Consider the following 13,411-nt stretch of genomic DNA (forward strand, 5'->3'; position numbering starts at 1 on the left):
AGCTCCAGGTTGAGCTGTTGTTCAGCATCTTAGCTGTAGAGGGCAGTGTCACTGGCCCTCATATGTGGGATCCGAACTGGGGTCCTCTGGCGTCCCAAGCCAGCTCTTAACCATCGCGCCACTCGGCCGGCCCTCTTACCTTCTTTTTGAAAGTATGGAGGCTTAGTTCTGGAGAGGGTAAGCCATCTGCCTAGAGTCACACAACAAAATAGTGGAGGGCCAAAATGAGAAGGCAGGTCTTAGACCTTGGCTGGGTTGTTTTCCACTTGCCTACACTGTAGGTAAAGACCCAAGTCCCCTTTGCTTCTGTCATAGTCAGGCATTTTCTGTATTTTTTCTCCCTTAGTTGTCAACATTAAATTCTGGATTGTTTCCAAGCTGGAGCCCTCAAGTTCAGTTCAGCAGAAGCCTGTGAGCTGCAGTGAGAAATTTCAAATCTGACACTTGCCAGTTCCCATCGAGCTCCGGGTGGGAAATGTCCCTGGCCTCGTCCATTTTTAATGTCGCTGTCAGTCTAGCAGAAGAGATCACCTCCAGGTAAAGTCATTCAGAACAAGGGTTTGCCATTTTAGTGCCAATCAACTGAAGGCAAATCACAGGGTCACTCTCACTCACTGGCTCTGAACTTGCAGGGAACCTCCTGGGGGCTTAGGACAAAGGCAAGTTTTCCCTGCACCTCCTCCCTTCCCACTCCAGGGTGGTCAGACAAATCCCCATGATGACAAAACCCTTGACAGAGCTTCCTGGGGCTCAATGCCCAAGAGCATCAGACTTGAAATTCTAGTCCTGGTTCTACTGCTGACTACTTGTGTAACTTTGAACCACTCATTTTAACCTCTTATAGATGCCCTTTCCTTATCTTTAGAAAGGAAATAATAGCACTACACCACAGCTTGACATTTGAGGACTAAATGAGACAGGCATGAAAGCACTATAAATCACTATAAAAAGCACTATAGAGCACTATAAAAAACTATAAATCACGAAGCATAAAGTGCCAAATTTTCAGGGTATGTTAGGCAAATGCCTGATTTCTTTCAGGAAACAAAATGCTGGGGAGATGGGTTGTTTAGTGTCTAGAAATAGCAGAAATAGTCTTCTTTGCAGATATCTGTTTAGATATGTTTCATAGCATGCAGGAAAGTTGTCATTCTTAGAGTGATCTGTTTTTCTTCATCCTCACAAAAGATAAAGTTAGAGGAAATTGTTGTCAGTCAATAAACATCACACATTCATTTATTCATTCTTTCAAAGAACATTTATTAAGCACTGAGATGTGCCAGGCATTGCAATGAGCTAAGTGCTAGGAATACGGAGATGAATATGTATATACACATTTAGAAAAGAGTCTGACAGGATATCCACCAAAAGGTCCCTCCCTCCCTCTTCTTTCCTTCCTTCCTTCCTTCCTTCCTTCCTTCCTTCCTTCCTTCCTTCTTTGCTTCCTTCCTTTTTTCCTTCTTTTCTTCCTTCCTTCCTTAAGATTAATTTCACAAAACTCTAAGTACAAGGTGACTCAGGTGTGGTTAGTTCTGGATCAATGGTATCTGCTCTGTTATCCTCAGGTAGCTGCTTTTGCAAAGCCAAGACAAACACAAAAACATGACACTGACCAGCAGAAGCAGCCTACTTCTTTCTTCCCCTGGAACTCTTTTTTGCTTTGAGAAAACTTTTCAAGATAGATGGAAGAATTCCCTTCATTTCTCCTTGTTTGAATTGGGTCACATATTTATCCTAAATCACTAGTAAAAGGAACACTGGTTTAGACCAGTGGTTCTCAAAGTGTGCTCCAGGGACCCCCATGGGACCCCAAGTTCTTATCAGAGGGGTCTACGAGGTCAAAATTAGGTTCATTATAAACTAAGATTTTTTTTTCCTTTTTCATTCTCATATCCTCACCAAGAATACAGAAAGTACAAAAAGTTCATAGATATGAACCTACCACTTTTTGAGTTTTGAGGTAGTACGTGATCAGAATATCAGCAATTATCTAAAAAGGTTATTAAAATACTCCTCCCTTTTCTAACCACCTATCTATGAGACCACACTTTCTTTATATATTTTTAACCAAAACAGCATTTTGCACCAGATTGAATGAGGAAGCAGATATGAAAGTCCAACTGTCTATTAAGCCAGACTGTAAAAACATTAGCAAAAATGTAAAACAGTGCCACTTTTGTAACCAAATATTTTTTGTTTTGGAAATATATCTACTATCTTTTCATAAAAATGTTATATGTGTTAACCTGTAACAAATTTATCATTGTTATTTTAAATGAATTGTACATATTTTAAAAATTTGTTTTAACATATAATGTGGTAAATATTAATCAATGTAACCTACACAAACTAAAGCTCTTTGGGGTATTCAATAATCTTGAAGAGTGCAAAGGGGTCACTATAATTACATATATATATATATATGTAATTATATTCCATATATTCCATATATTCCATATAATATATATTCCATCAAGGGAGATGGAATAAAGCATAAGGAAGATAGTCAACGGTATTATAACAGGTATATAAGATGTCAGAGGGGTAGTAACTTGGGGAAGGGGGATTATCACTTTGTGAAGGGTGTAAATGTCTCTTAATGTTGCTTTGTACACCTGAAACTAATAAAAAAAGAAAAGTGTAAAGGTGTCCTGAGATCAAAAAGTTTGAGAATCCTGGCCTACACAAGTCTAAATATGTCACTGCATTACACGTAGAGTGAGGTAGACACCTAAACTTTGCCAGGAAGGAAGATGTAGTAGAATCGTTATTGGTGAAATTCCCAGCAATGCCTATAGCATTCTGCATTCCGGGGTTATTGGTTATTGTTATTTTTTCTTTGACTTTTCTTTGTATATTGTCTGAAATTTTAAATGAGAATATACTGATTTTATGAGCAGAAGAAAAATCAAGAAGACAATTTTTACTTTGAAATAAATAAGAAAAACAAAGATAAATCAGATCCCTAGTTACAAAAGCAGAGAAGTAAACCCCTTAGGGTTGGGTGGACTTCAAGTATGATTTCTTCTAAATCACTTGAGTGTGAAGAGAAGGGGAGGAAGTGGTGAAGCTGGAGTTGAGAAAGGGTGAAATTCTTTTAAATAAGAGAATCATAAGTGTAATTTTATGCTGAGGGAAGGACCCAGTGGAAGAGGAGCACAGAAGGTAGAAGAGAGGCAGAAACCTGGGAGGGGGCTGCCCAGACCAGTGGTGGGGGCATAAGCTTAGACCAGAAAAGGAACCTGCTCCCTCCTGAGGTGGGGGAAAGAGGACCAGGTGAGAGTAAGGTGGGAATTTTATAGATGGAGCGGAAAAAGTGGAGGGAGTTTCGATCATGTAGCTTTGTAAATATACCCATCCCAGAAAAGGAGAGGTTAAGTTGCCAGATTGGAGGGGTTTTTGTGGATGGGGGTGATAAAGTCGGTAGATAGATAGAAATGAGCAGAAGGAGAAACTTAGCTAGATAGATAGAAATGAGCAGAAGGAGAAACTTAGCTCCGGTTAGAAAGCCCCTGGCTGCAGCTCCTACTTGGGTCAAGACCCCTTGCAGCTGCTCAGCAGGATTCCAGGTCTACATATACCCCTAAATCAAAGAGATATGTTGTTAAATGTCCAAGAAGTAAGGAACACATCCTGTTTGTGAGGACCATCAATACCTTACTAGCCCAATAGGATTCCAGGTTTACACATGCCCCTAAATCAAAGAAATGCATCGCTGAATGCCAGAGGAGGGAAGACTAGGCACCTCAGGGGGAGAAAGACAGAGAAGGGAGCGGGGAGGCAAGTCTACCTATAGAAATAAAAGCTTTCATGAAATGTAAGGCCAGGCTGCTTCCCTCTCTGGGTCTGCCCTCTCCATGTCTCGGAGTGTGCTCTCTCTCACTAACAAAGCTCTGCTGTTCATGTTGCACAAACTGTTTCTTGATGGAAGTCTTTCCTTCAAGAAGAAAAGAACTGAGGTACAACGTCATTTCCCAGTAACAGGGGGCTGGTTGAAAAAGGGAAAGGGATTAAAAAGTACAAATAGGCAATTACAAAATGGGCATGGGGATGTAAAGTATAGCATAAGAAATATATTCAAGAATATTGTAATAATTATATGGTGTCAGATGGTTACTAGATTTATCAGGGTGATCACTTCGTAAGTTATATAAATGTCTAATCACTATGTTGTATACCTGAAACTAATGTAATATTGTATGTCAACTGTAATTGAAAAAAAAATTATTCAAAAAAATTAAAAAAAAAAAAGCACGGAAGATACAACCGAGTGAGCCCTCCAGGAGCATGCAGGCTGACAAGAGGGTGCCAAATAAAAATTCAGTAGGCATAAAACCACTTATGTATCATTAGGAGAAATGAAATAATGCCTTGCTACTTATGTAGACAGACTCATTTCAATCTTTTCCACCCTCAGCTTTCAAGTTACTTAAGATTTTAAACTAGCTATTTAAACAATATTAACTCAAAAAAATAAAAATCAATGCTGAGTTCTTCCAGTAGATCTGAAGCAATATAAAATAAATTATAGAGACCAGCGAAGCCAGTAGCTGAGCAGCCCCAGCCTGCACCCTCTCCCGCCTTCAGCCGCCCTCCACCCTTCCCGGGGTCTCTTTTCCCCTTTCTCCTCCTCCTCCTCCTCCTCTTCCTCCTCCCCCCTTCCTACCCCGCACCCCCGCGGGGCCATCCTCCTCCTCCTGCCCACTCCCCTTTTCCCCTCCGTCACCTCGCGCCTGCAGTTTTTGGCTTTCACCCCCACCAGTGACCAAAGATTTGACCACTCAAGGTCCAGCTCCCCAGAACACTGCTCGACATGGTCACCGGTGTGATTGAAGGTGGATCAAACGTCACTCTCACCATCCGGCTACTTATGCATGGAAAGGAAGTTGGCAGTATCATCGGAAAGAAACGAGAATCAGTTAAGAAGATGCGCGGAGAGAGTGGTGCTTGTATCAACATCTCAGAAGGGAATTGTCCTGAGAGAATTATCACTTTGGCTGGACCCACTAATGCCATCTTCAAAGTCTTTGCTGTGATCATTGACAAACTGGAAGAGGACATCAGCAGCTCTATGACCAACAGCACAGCTGCCAGTAGACCTCCAGTCACCCTAAGGCTGGTGGTCCCTGCTAGTCAGCGTAGCTCTCTCATTGGGAAAGGTGGTTGCAAGATGAAGGATATAAAAGAGAGAGTACAGGGGCTCAGGTCTAGGTGGCAGGGGATATGCTCCCCAAATCAACTGAACGGGCCATCACTATTGCTAGCATTCCGCAATCCATCATTGAGCGTGTGAAACAGATCTGTGTGGTCATGTTGGAGTCCCCCCTGAAGGGCGCGACCATCCTGTACCGGCCCAAGCCGTCCAGTTCTCCGATCATCTTTGCAGGTGGTCAGGACAGGTGCAGCACAGGCAGCAACAGTGCGAGCTTTCCCCACACCACCCCGTCCATGTGTCCATGTGCCTCAACCCTGACCTGGAGGGACCACCTCTAGAGGCCTGTGCCATTCAAGGACAGTATGCCATTCCACAGCCAGATTTGACCAAGTTGCACCAGTTGGCAATGCAGCAGTCTCATTTTCCCATGACACATGGCAACACCGGATTCAGTGCAGGTTTGGATGCATCTGCTCAGACTATTTCTCATGAACTCATCATTCCAAATGATTTGATTGGCTGCATAATCGGGTGTCAGGGCACCGAAATCAATGAGAGCCGTCAAGTGTCTGGGGCGCAGATAAAAATTGTGAACCCAGAGGAAGGATCTACTGATAGGCAGGTTACCATCACTGGATCTGCTGCCAGCATTAGCCTGGCTCAATATTTAATCAATGTCAGGCTTTCTTCAGAGACAGAGGGCATGGGGAGCAGCTAGAACAATACAGATTCATCCATAATCCTTTTCTGCTGTTCACCATACCCATGATCCATCTGTGTAGTTTCTGAACAGTCAACGATTCCAGGTTTTAAATAGTTTGTAAATTTTCAGTTTCTACACACACTTTATCATCCACTCGTGATTTTTTAATTAAAGCATTTTAATTCCTTTCTTTGTTCAGCTGTTAATGCTGAGATCCATATTTAGTTTTATAAGCCTCTCCCTGGTTTATTTTTGTTGTTTTTTTTTTTGCTCATGAATTTTTTTTTCTGTTTGTCATGGAAATGTAAGAGTAAAATATTAATACATTTCAGTTTAGTTCTGTAATGTCAGGAATTTTTCAAAAAAATTAAAAAGATGGACTGGAGCTTTTTCTTTGTGAATAGAAACTGGACACCACAGTGATTCAGGTGGGTTTTATTCCTGTTGTCTTGCTGTTGTTTTTGCACCTTTTATCCCTCAAAGGACAAAGACTTTGCTTGGCTTTTGAATATAAGCCTTTATTCCAAAATAAATAAATAAATAAAATAAAATAAATTATATCATTTATTTGAAGGAAATAGTAACATGACTGATAATTTAATACAGGGCTCAGCAAACTAAGGCTACAGGACAAATCCTACCCACAACCTATTTTTGTTGAGAATGGAGTTAAGAATAGTTTCTTATGTTCTAAATAGTTGAAAAAAAATCTAGTGAAGCATATTTAATGACATGTGAAATTTATCTGAAACTCAAATCTCAGTGTTCATAAATATAGTTACTTTGGAACACATACACACACAAAAATTCAATAGGAACGTGCAGGTGTGATCAAAAGTAAGATAATTACAGCTTCTAGAATTTTTATTGATAGAAATTGTCATCTGGGAGGACTTCTGAGAGAAAATGTTTTTCAACTTCTGGAAGATAAGGCCCACAGTTTGACAGGAAATGGGCATGTCAAGCCAAGGCAAGAGTCGGAGGAGAATTCTTTCTCTGCCAGGGATGATGGGTGCCAGAGGGCAGAGCGTACCCTGAGTGGGATGGCCAGTGGGTTACAGAGGGCAGAGCCCCTGACGGCGTCCACACAGGTGTCTTCACCTGAGGTAGAGCCTCCACTGTTTAGCCCATTTTCTGAGTGTTTGTAGAGTGGTGGAAAGAGTTATGAGAATAGAAGTGAAATGTTGGGTGCTGGACTTTGCCTGCAGGACACTGCAATCTACCTGGGGAGATGAGATTTACTCACTGCAAGAAAATTAGAGAAAACTCTCAGGCTAGATTGTTTGGTACCAATTGTATATGCCTGGGTTAATTATAAAGACTGCCTGAACTAAATAAAGGTCTCCCAAATATGTTCCCAGAACTGTTTCCCAAAATGAATGAGGAAAACTTGGGAATGGGTAACTGATTTTTTAACCCTGTTTAACATTGTTCAGATATCACAGCTACGTTAGGCCCCACCCCACTTTCCAAACATTTTTTTCCCATTACTGTCTTTACCTCCTTTCTCTATCCATGACCCCTCCCAGTATCTCTCTCCCCTTCCTGCCATCTCTTCTACCTCCTTATTTTCTCATTCTTTTCTAGTTATTTCTCTCTCCTCTTATTTTCCTTTTTGGTTTTTCTCCTTTCATCATAGCAATGAAATACAAAAAATCCATTTGTGATAGGAGATTACCACTAAATGGAAAGACAAGTTTCACACCTCAAGAAACAGCTTTAATAATCTCTGGGCCGGCTGAGTGGCTTGTGGGTTAAGAGTTGGCTTGAGAGTGAGAGTTCTGAGCACCAGGGCTGCCGGTTCGGATCCCACATGGACAAGTGACGCTGTGCTCTCTACAGCTAAGATGGTGAACAATAGCTCGACCTGGAGCTGAGCTGCCGTAAGTTGACATCAGCGTCGGTATAGGCTGCAGTGGTGCTGCAGTGGGCTGCCGTAAGCTACCATGAGTGGCCCGCAGCCAGCATGAGTGGCCAGCAGCTGGTGAGAGTTACTGTGAGCCGCTGTGAGCGGCCGACCAATGGCTGGTGACTGATCTGCCTCAGCTGGGAAGAGTGCAATGATCACAATACCAACATGGGCCAGTGAAGTGACGTCCTCCACAACTATACTGAAGAACGAAAGGACAGCAACTTGTCTGTTCCCCTTCTCTGATTCCCCAACACCATTCCCTCCCCCAATTCCCCAATAAAATCTTTTAAAAAAAATAATAATCTCTAATCTCTGCTTTCAATCCTATTTATATGGGCATAATTTTGCATAATTGCTATCATAAAGTCCATGTCAAAGCAATTTTTGCTGAAGGCAGAACTTAGAGCCGTGTATGCATTCTCCCTAGTTTTAATAGTCCACAGCTCACTTAATCCAGAGTCAGTGCTGCAATAAACACTCTGACACTTTCATTGCAGTAGGATGCTCTATAAAGGGAAAAGTACAAGCAAAAAAATCATCCACTCTTCAATAATCAATGCCACAGGGTGGAAATTCTCTCAGGAGACTTTTATCCTTCCCACACAGACTTACCTGTTAAATTCACAGAGTCCCATAGCTGGATAAAGACCCTCATTCTCTCTCCCCCTTCATCCAATAACATGTTAGAAAATGAGTCTGTTTATTCAAGACATGGACTACTTTATATACCTACCTATAAGCTATCATTTTAGCTAAGTGCCAATTTGGGAATCTGTGATCAGCCACCTGCAAAATCACTTTCCTCAACTTTGATATTTGGGGAACAGTTATCTGCTTAGCCAGCCCACCTTCCATTGGATGCTGACTTCTGAGACTTCAAGGTTAAAAAACAAACCAAAATCAGCTTCTAAATGAACTGGGAAGCACTTTCACTTGATTCTTGAATGAAGAGTCATTCTGGGGCTGGGGTTTTCTCATTTAATCTTCACAGTCACTATGGTGCAGGTCATACAATGAGCTCATTTCACAGAGGGGGAAACCGAGGCTTAGGCACGTGTCAAAATTACGCAAGTCATCGATGGTGGAATCAGGTCTCAGTAGAAGCAGTCTGATTCCTGCGTTGGCTGTCTAACTCTAGAGTTTGTATCCTGAACCCTTACATCATGCTGCTTCCTCAGACCTTGTTGAACGGCCGTGTCCTGGGTGAAACCTCCTTGCCCACCAAGAAGAAGGCATTAAAAGTTCTTCCTGTCTCCTCCCAGAGCATTTCAAATAAACTTCTGTAGAATCCTCATCACAGCAATTATTTTTTGTACTGTGAGTTCCTCAAGGACAGGAAGTATTCCATTTTGATCTTTGTAAACTAACCTCTAGCTCAAGGTACTTTCTTAATAGATATTTGTAGGCTGAGTGGATGGTCTACAAAACACATCTGGCTACCTTAAAGGGTCTTAGAGAGAAAGTGTATGTTCTGTCTGGTGCCAACTTGTAGGTTCTCAACCAATATTCAAAACCATCTTTATTTTAGTCATTCCATCTTCCTTCTTCTTCATTAGACCTTGGAACTCTTTTTCCTAATTGCAACCTCTGTTACAAATATGCCTCCCTCCTTTATCCAACACATAAAATGTGCTTATTTTTTTATTTTGGCTTCATGTATTTCTTCTGCAGACAGTAAGCTCTTTTTTCATTATTCATATTTGTTTGTTAGACACTATAAATTCTAAGACAGAAGGGATTCTTGGCAGAGGAATTTGAACCTAGTAGGTGCTTAAAAAGGAACAAATATAATTCTTCTGACATATTTTTCGACCTATTGCAGCACTACACAAAATTCAGCACTCTCTCAAGAATTGTACGTTCATTCATTTAGTAAATGAATAAATGGTTATTACATATTAAGTCACATGTTACAGACTGAGAATGCAAAGGTAAATCCGATAGGAACTTAGCCTTCAGAAAGTGTATGTCTACAAGGAGACGCAAGAATGTTTCACCAAAGAAATGTAGAATTGCTATGACCACTACCAGCTGAACATATTAGAGCAGGCTTCACAGAGAAAAAGGACTTTGCACAAGGCCTTAAGGATCAGTAATATTTAGAAATTTGGCAAAGAATGAAACAGAAGGGCATTCCAGATGGAGCAAAGAATTTGAGCAAAGCAGAAAAGTGGGAAAGCCTGGGGCATGTACTTGGAACAGAACAAAGTTCATTTGCTGAGGCACGGAGTGGGGAAAGAGGAAGGGTAGACGCAAAGATGGAAATGTTTGTGAATGCTGGATGATGAAGCAATGCAAACAGGGCTCCAGACATCAAGCCACTGAAGAATTCCCCTAATTTGCATTGCTCATGGGTGCCATCTCTGTATCAACCAATGAAGGCCTCATGGAATCTTTGACCCCATGGCACTGGCTGTTGTGCATATTCTAACACTAGTCACCTCCTGACAGATACTTTTTCCTTCCAGTAGATTTTCAGTTCTGGGAATGTCATCTACATCATAATAATATTTATAAATGCCTTTTGCACTTATGTAACCTCGTAAATGCAAAGATTCCATTAATTAACACATTAGGAGCTCCCATAGTCCCTTGGGAGGAGACTGTCCCCAAGTTCTCCCTCCTACCACCAAATCCATCACCCACCTGCATGACAAAATAAGGATGAAGTGCAGGAATTTGAGCAGCACATAGAAGATTCAAGGTATCCAGGAACTTGACCTCCCCTGTTGCAATTGGAGACAATATTCCATATCTAGGAAATGGTGCCTTGGAAAGATGTGTCCAGATAGGAATGCATCATTATTGCCATTGAAATTATCATTACCCAGGGTCTGTTGTGTACAGCACAGTGCTGGCTACAAATCACAAGAAACATTTGAGTAAATTTCTTTGCCTCTCGAGACTTCAGTTTTCTCATCTGTAATATGCTGGTGGAGGGAGAAGTTACTACCCCCTGTCGTCCAAGAATATTGTGAAGATCTGAAGGATAATATATGTAAGAGACTTAACACCATGCCTGATATGTAAAAGTGCTCAATAAATAGTAATTAAGTAGATATTATGAAAATTTTAAAGTTTTATATATTTTATTGTATTGTATATTTACATATATGTATATCCTGATGAGATAAGGAGGGCAATTTCCCAAAGAAACTAATCCCATAGCCAAGTTGAGACATCTCCCCCAAATCCACAATAAATTGATGGCTTAAATTAGAACGCAAGTCTCCCTTGTTCTAAGACCAGGCTCTTAAAGCACAACGCAATGCCCAAGTATGCTTTAAGACCACCTGTGTATAATTATAATGAGAATCAGGAAATGAACTAAAAGGACTCTATGGCCAGAGAAGGCAGGGGAAGGAAAATGTCAACTTTCCTACCAGTATGTCCAGTTCTTCTGTACTTCTACATAAAGGCCACTTCATAAGCTATCAATCATATTTCTCTCCTCTCCTCTGAGCTTTCTTTAAATTTTGGCTAAGGTTCCTTCAGAGATGGGAGCCCCATATTGAGTTTTCTCCTTCAAATAAAGGCTGAGCTGAGGGCAGAGTCTCTGAGCATTCCTCAGGGCCGGGGTGCATATCTTATCTTTGTCTCTCAGGCACCCAGCACTTTGTGGGCTCTTACTACATGTCCTCAGGGTGCCCTGAAGAGCTGTTGTGAGTCTATTTTGAAAAATGCAGGTCCATAGGTCCAGTCAGACTGGGATTGGCTGGAGAACAGAGCTGGGCATTGAGGATGGAGGATAGGGGGGCAGGCAGGCAAGGAGGAGATGGGTCAAACCAGCCACGACCCGGAGGAGCAGGCAGGAAAGCAGAGGCCCATGCTGAAGGTGTTTCAGAAGAGCAGTGAGAGCAGGGTGCATGTGCTCAAGGCCAGCGCCACTCTGCTGCACTGATAGCTCCAACTGGCTTTCTTCCTTCATATGCTAATGTTTTGGTCAAGAAATGGTACATGCAAAGGCATGACTTGGAAATCTCAGAGTGCTGAGGCAAATAAACCCAGAAAAAAAGAGGTCAGAAATCTTTGGTTAGATGACTTGATCATGTTTATGCTGCTAGGTGGAAATGAACCAGGCCAGGGTAGTTGGCATGTTTTTTTTTCTTTTTTGCAGCAAGCTGAGGAAAAAAGATCCCAGCCTCGCTGTGACCTTGTCTGACACAGTATTGTGGTTCAAAAAACCATAAAGAAGAACTAAAAATTCCATTTCTGGGAGCTAACAAGATTCAAGCTGAAGAAAATCAGATCATAACTAGACTTAGCGGGGGATCACTTTGTAAGGTCTATAGATGTCTCAACACTATGTTGTACACCTGAAACTAATATAATATAATATAATATAATATAATATAATCAACTATAGTTGAAAAATAAAAATAAAAATAAGAAAGAAAGGGAGTTTTACTAGAACTTTGAAACTTAGACTGTTTTTTTCTTAGCTAGACTTTTAACAAAGAGTAGAGACTCTGTATCTAACTTTGTTCCCTGATGCTGCAATATGAACCCCAGATTCTCAAGCAACATTGGGGGAAAAAAAAGGAAGTCAAACCACTCTTATGTTTTTTCATGCTAATACCAAAGAAGCAGGCAGAATGGATGTCCCAGAGGCCCTAACAAGCAACCCCACCTCCAGGACATGAAAAAGTCAGAGGCTCAAATTAAAGTGTTCTCTTGCTGGCAAAAGAACTGTGAAAAACTGCTGTGCCCTTTTCTAGCAATCCCAATGAGTTCATGTATTTTCATGTTGAGGTGTTAAATATTGCCAAAGAGAGGGCATTCTATGAGTATTTAGGTCAAATGCTAGGATTTCTTTTAACCCCTTAGAATCCTAACCAAATGTCAAGGATGCTAAATTGAGATCCTAAAACTGGCCTAAAAAACTTTTTCTGGAACATTGAAAGAGTAATTACAAATATTGTTTTTAAAAAAAATAACCCTGTCTCATTTCAGACAGAATTGCATTATCTCCTCCTTTCCCCCTAAAATGATCCCTGTGTGAAACATTCTTGGAGCATCAGTAACATTGTGTGTCTTCCCTCCCCACTTGTGATTAAATTCAGGCTGGACTCCCGACTGAATGAGCATCACCTTCCTTGCCTGGTCCCACCATAGAGAATTATTTCAGGTTTTAAGACAAAGGGAAAGTCATCACTTTCAAACTTTCTTACCCAGGCAGCTTTCTGCAGGCCATTCAGAAGCCTTAAACCTGACACTAAAAGATGACTTTCAAAGAAGCTAAACCCAAAGAAATGGGGAGTAGAATGGTGGTTGCCGGGAGATGGGGCATGAGGAAAATGAGATGTTGGTCAAAGGGTACGAACTCCCAGCTGTAAGATAAATACGAGGATCACATGCACAGCATGGTGATTATAATTAGTAATACCGTATTATACACTTAAAAGTTGTTAAGAGAGTACATCTTATCACACACACACAAAAATCATATGATTATGTGAGGGGATGGAGGTGTTAACTAACCTAATTGTGGTAATCAGTTTGCAATATGTACATGTATTTAATCATCACGTTGTACACCTTAAATGTTCATGTGTTATATGTCAATAATATTTCAATAGAACTGAAAACAAACGGACAAAAATAAAGACAAGAATTGAAACAAAGCCTAAGTAGATGATGA

The 13,411-nt window shown here is 41.0% G+C and overlaps 1 pseudogene; it reads left to right on the plus strand.

Annotated features, from left to right (window-relative positions):
* The first annotated feature begins 4,732 nt into the window (after positions 1–4,732).
* On the plus strand, positions 4,733–5,873 carry LOC109377179 (poly(rC)-binding protein 2 pseudogene; annotated as a pseudogene).
* Positions 5,874–13,411: the final 7,538 nt, after the last annotated feature.

Source organism: Hipposideros armiger, unplaced genomic scaffold (assembly GCF_001890085.2).
Source record: "Hipposideros armiger isolate ML-2016 unplaced genomic scaffold, ASM189008v1 scaffold_1313, whole genome shotgun sequence".
Lineage (NCBI taxonomy): Eukaryota > Metazoa > Chordata > Mammalia > Chiroptera > Hipposideridae > Hipposideros > Hipposideros armiger.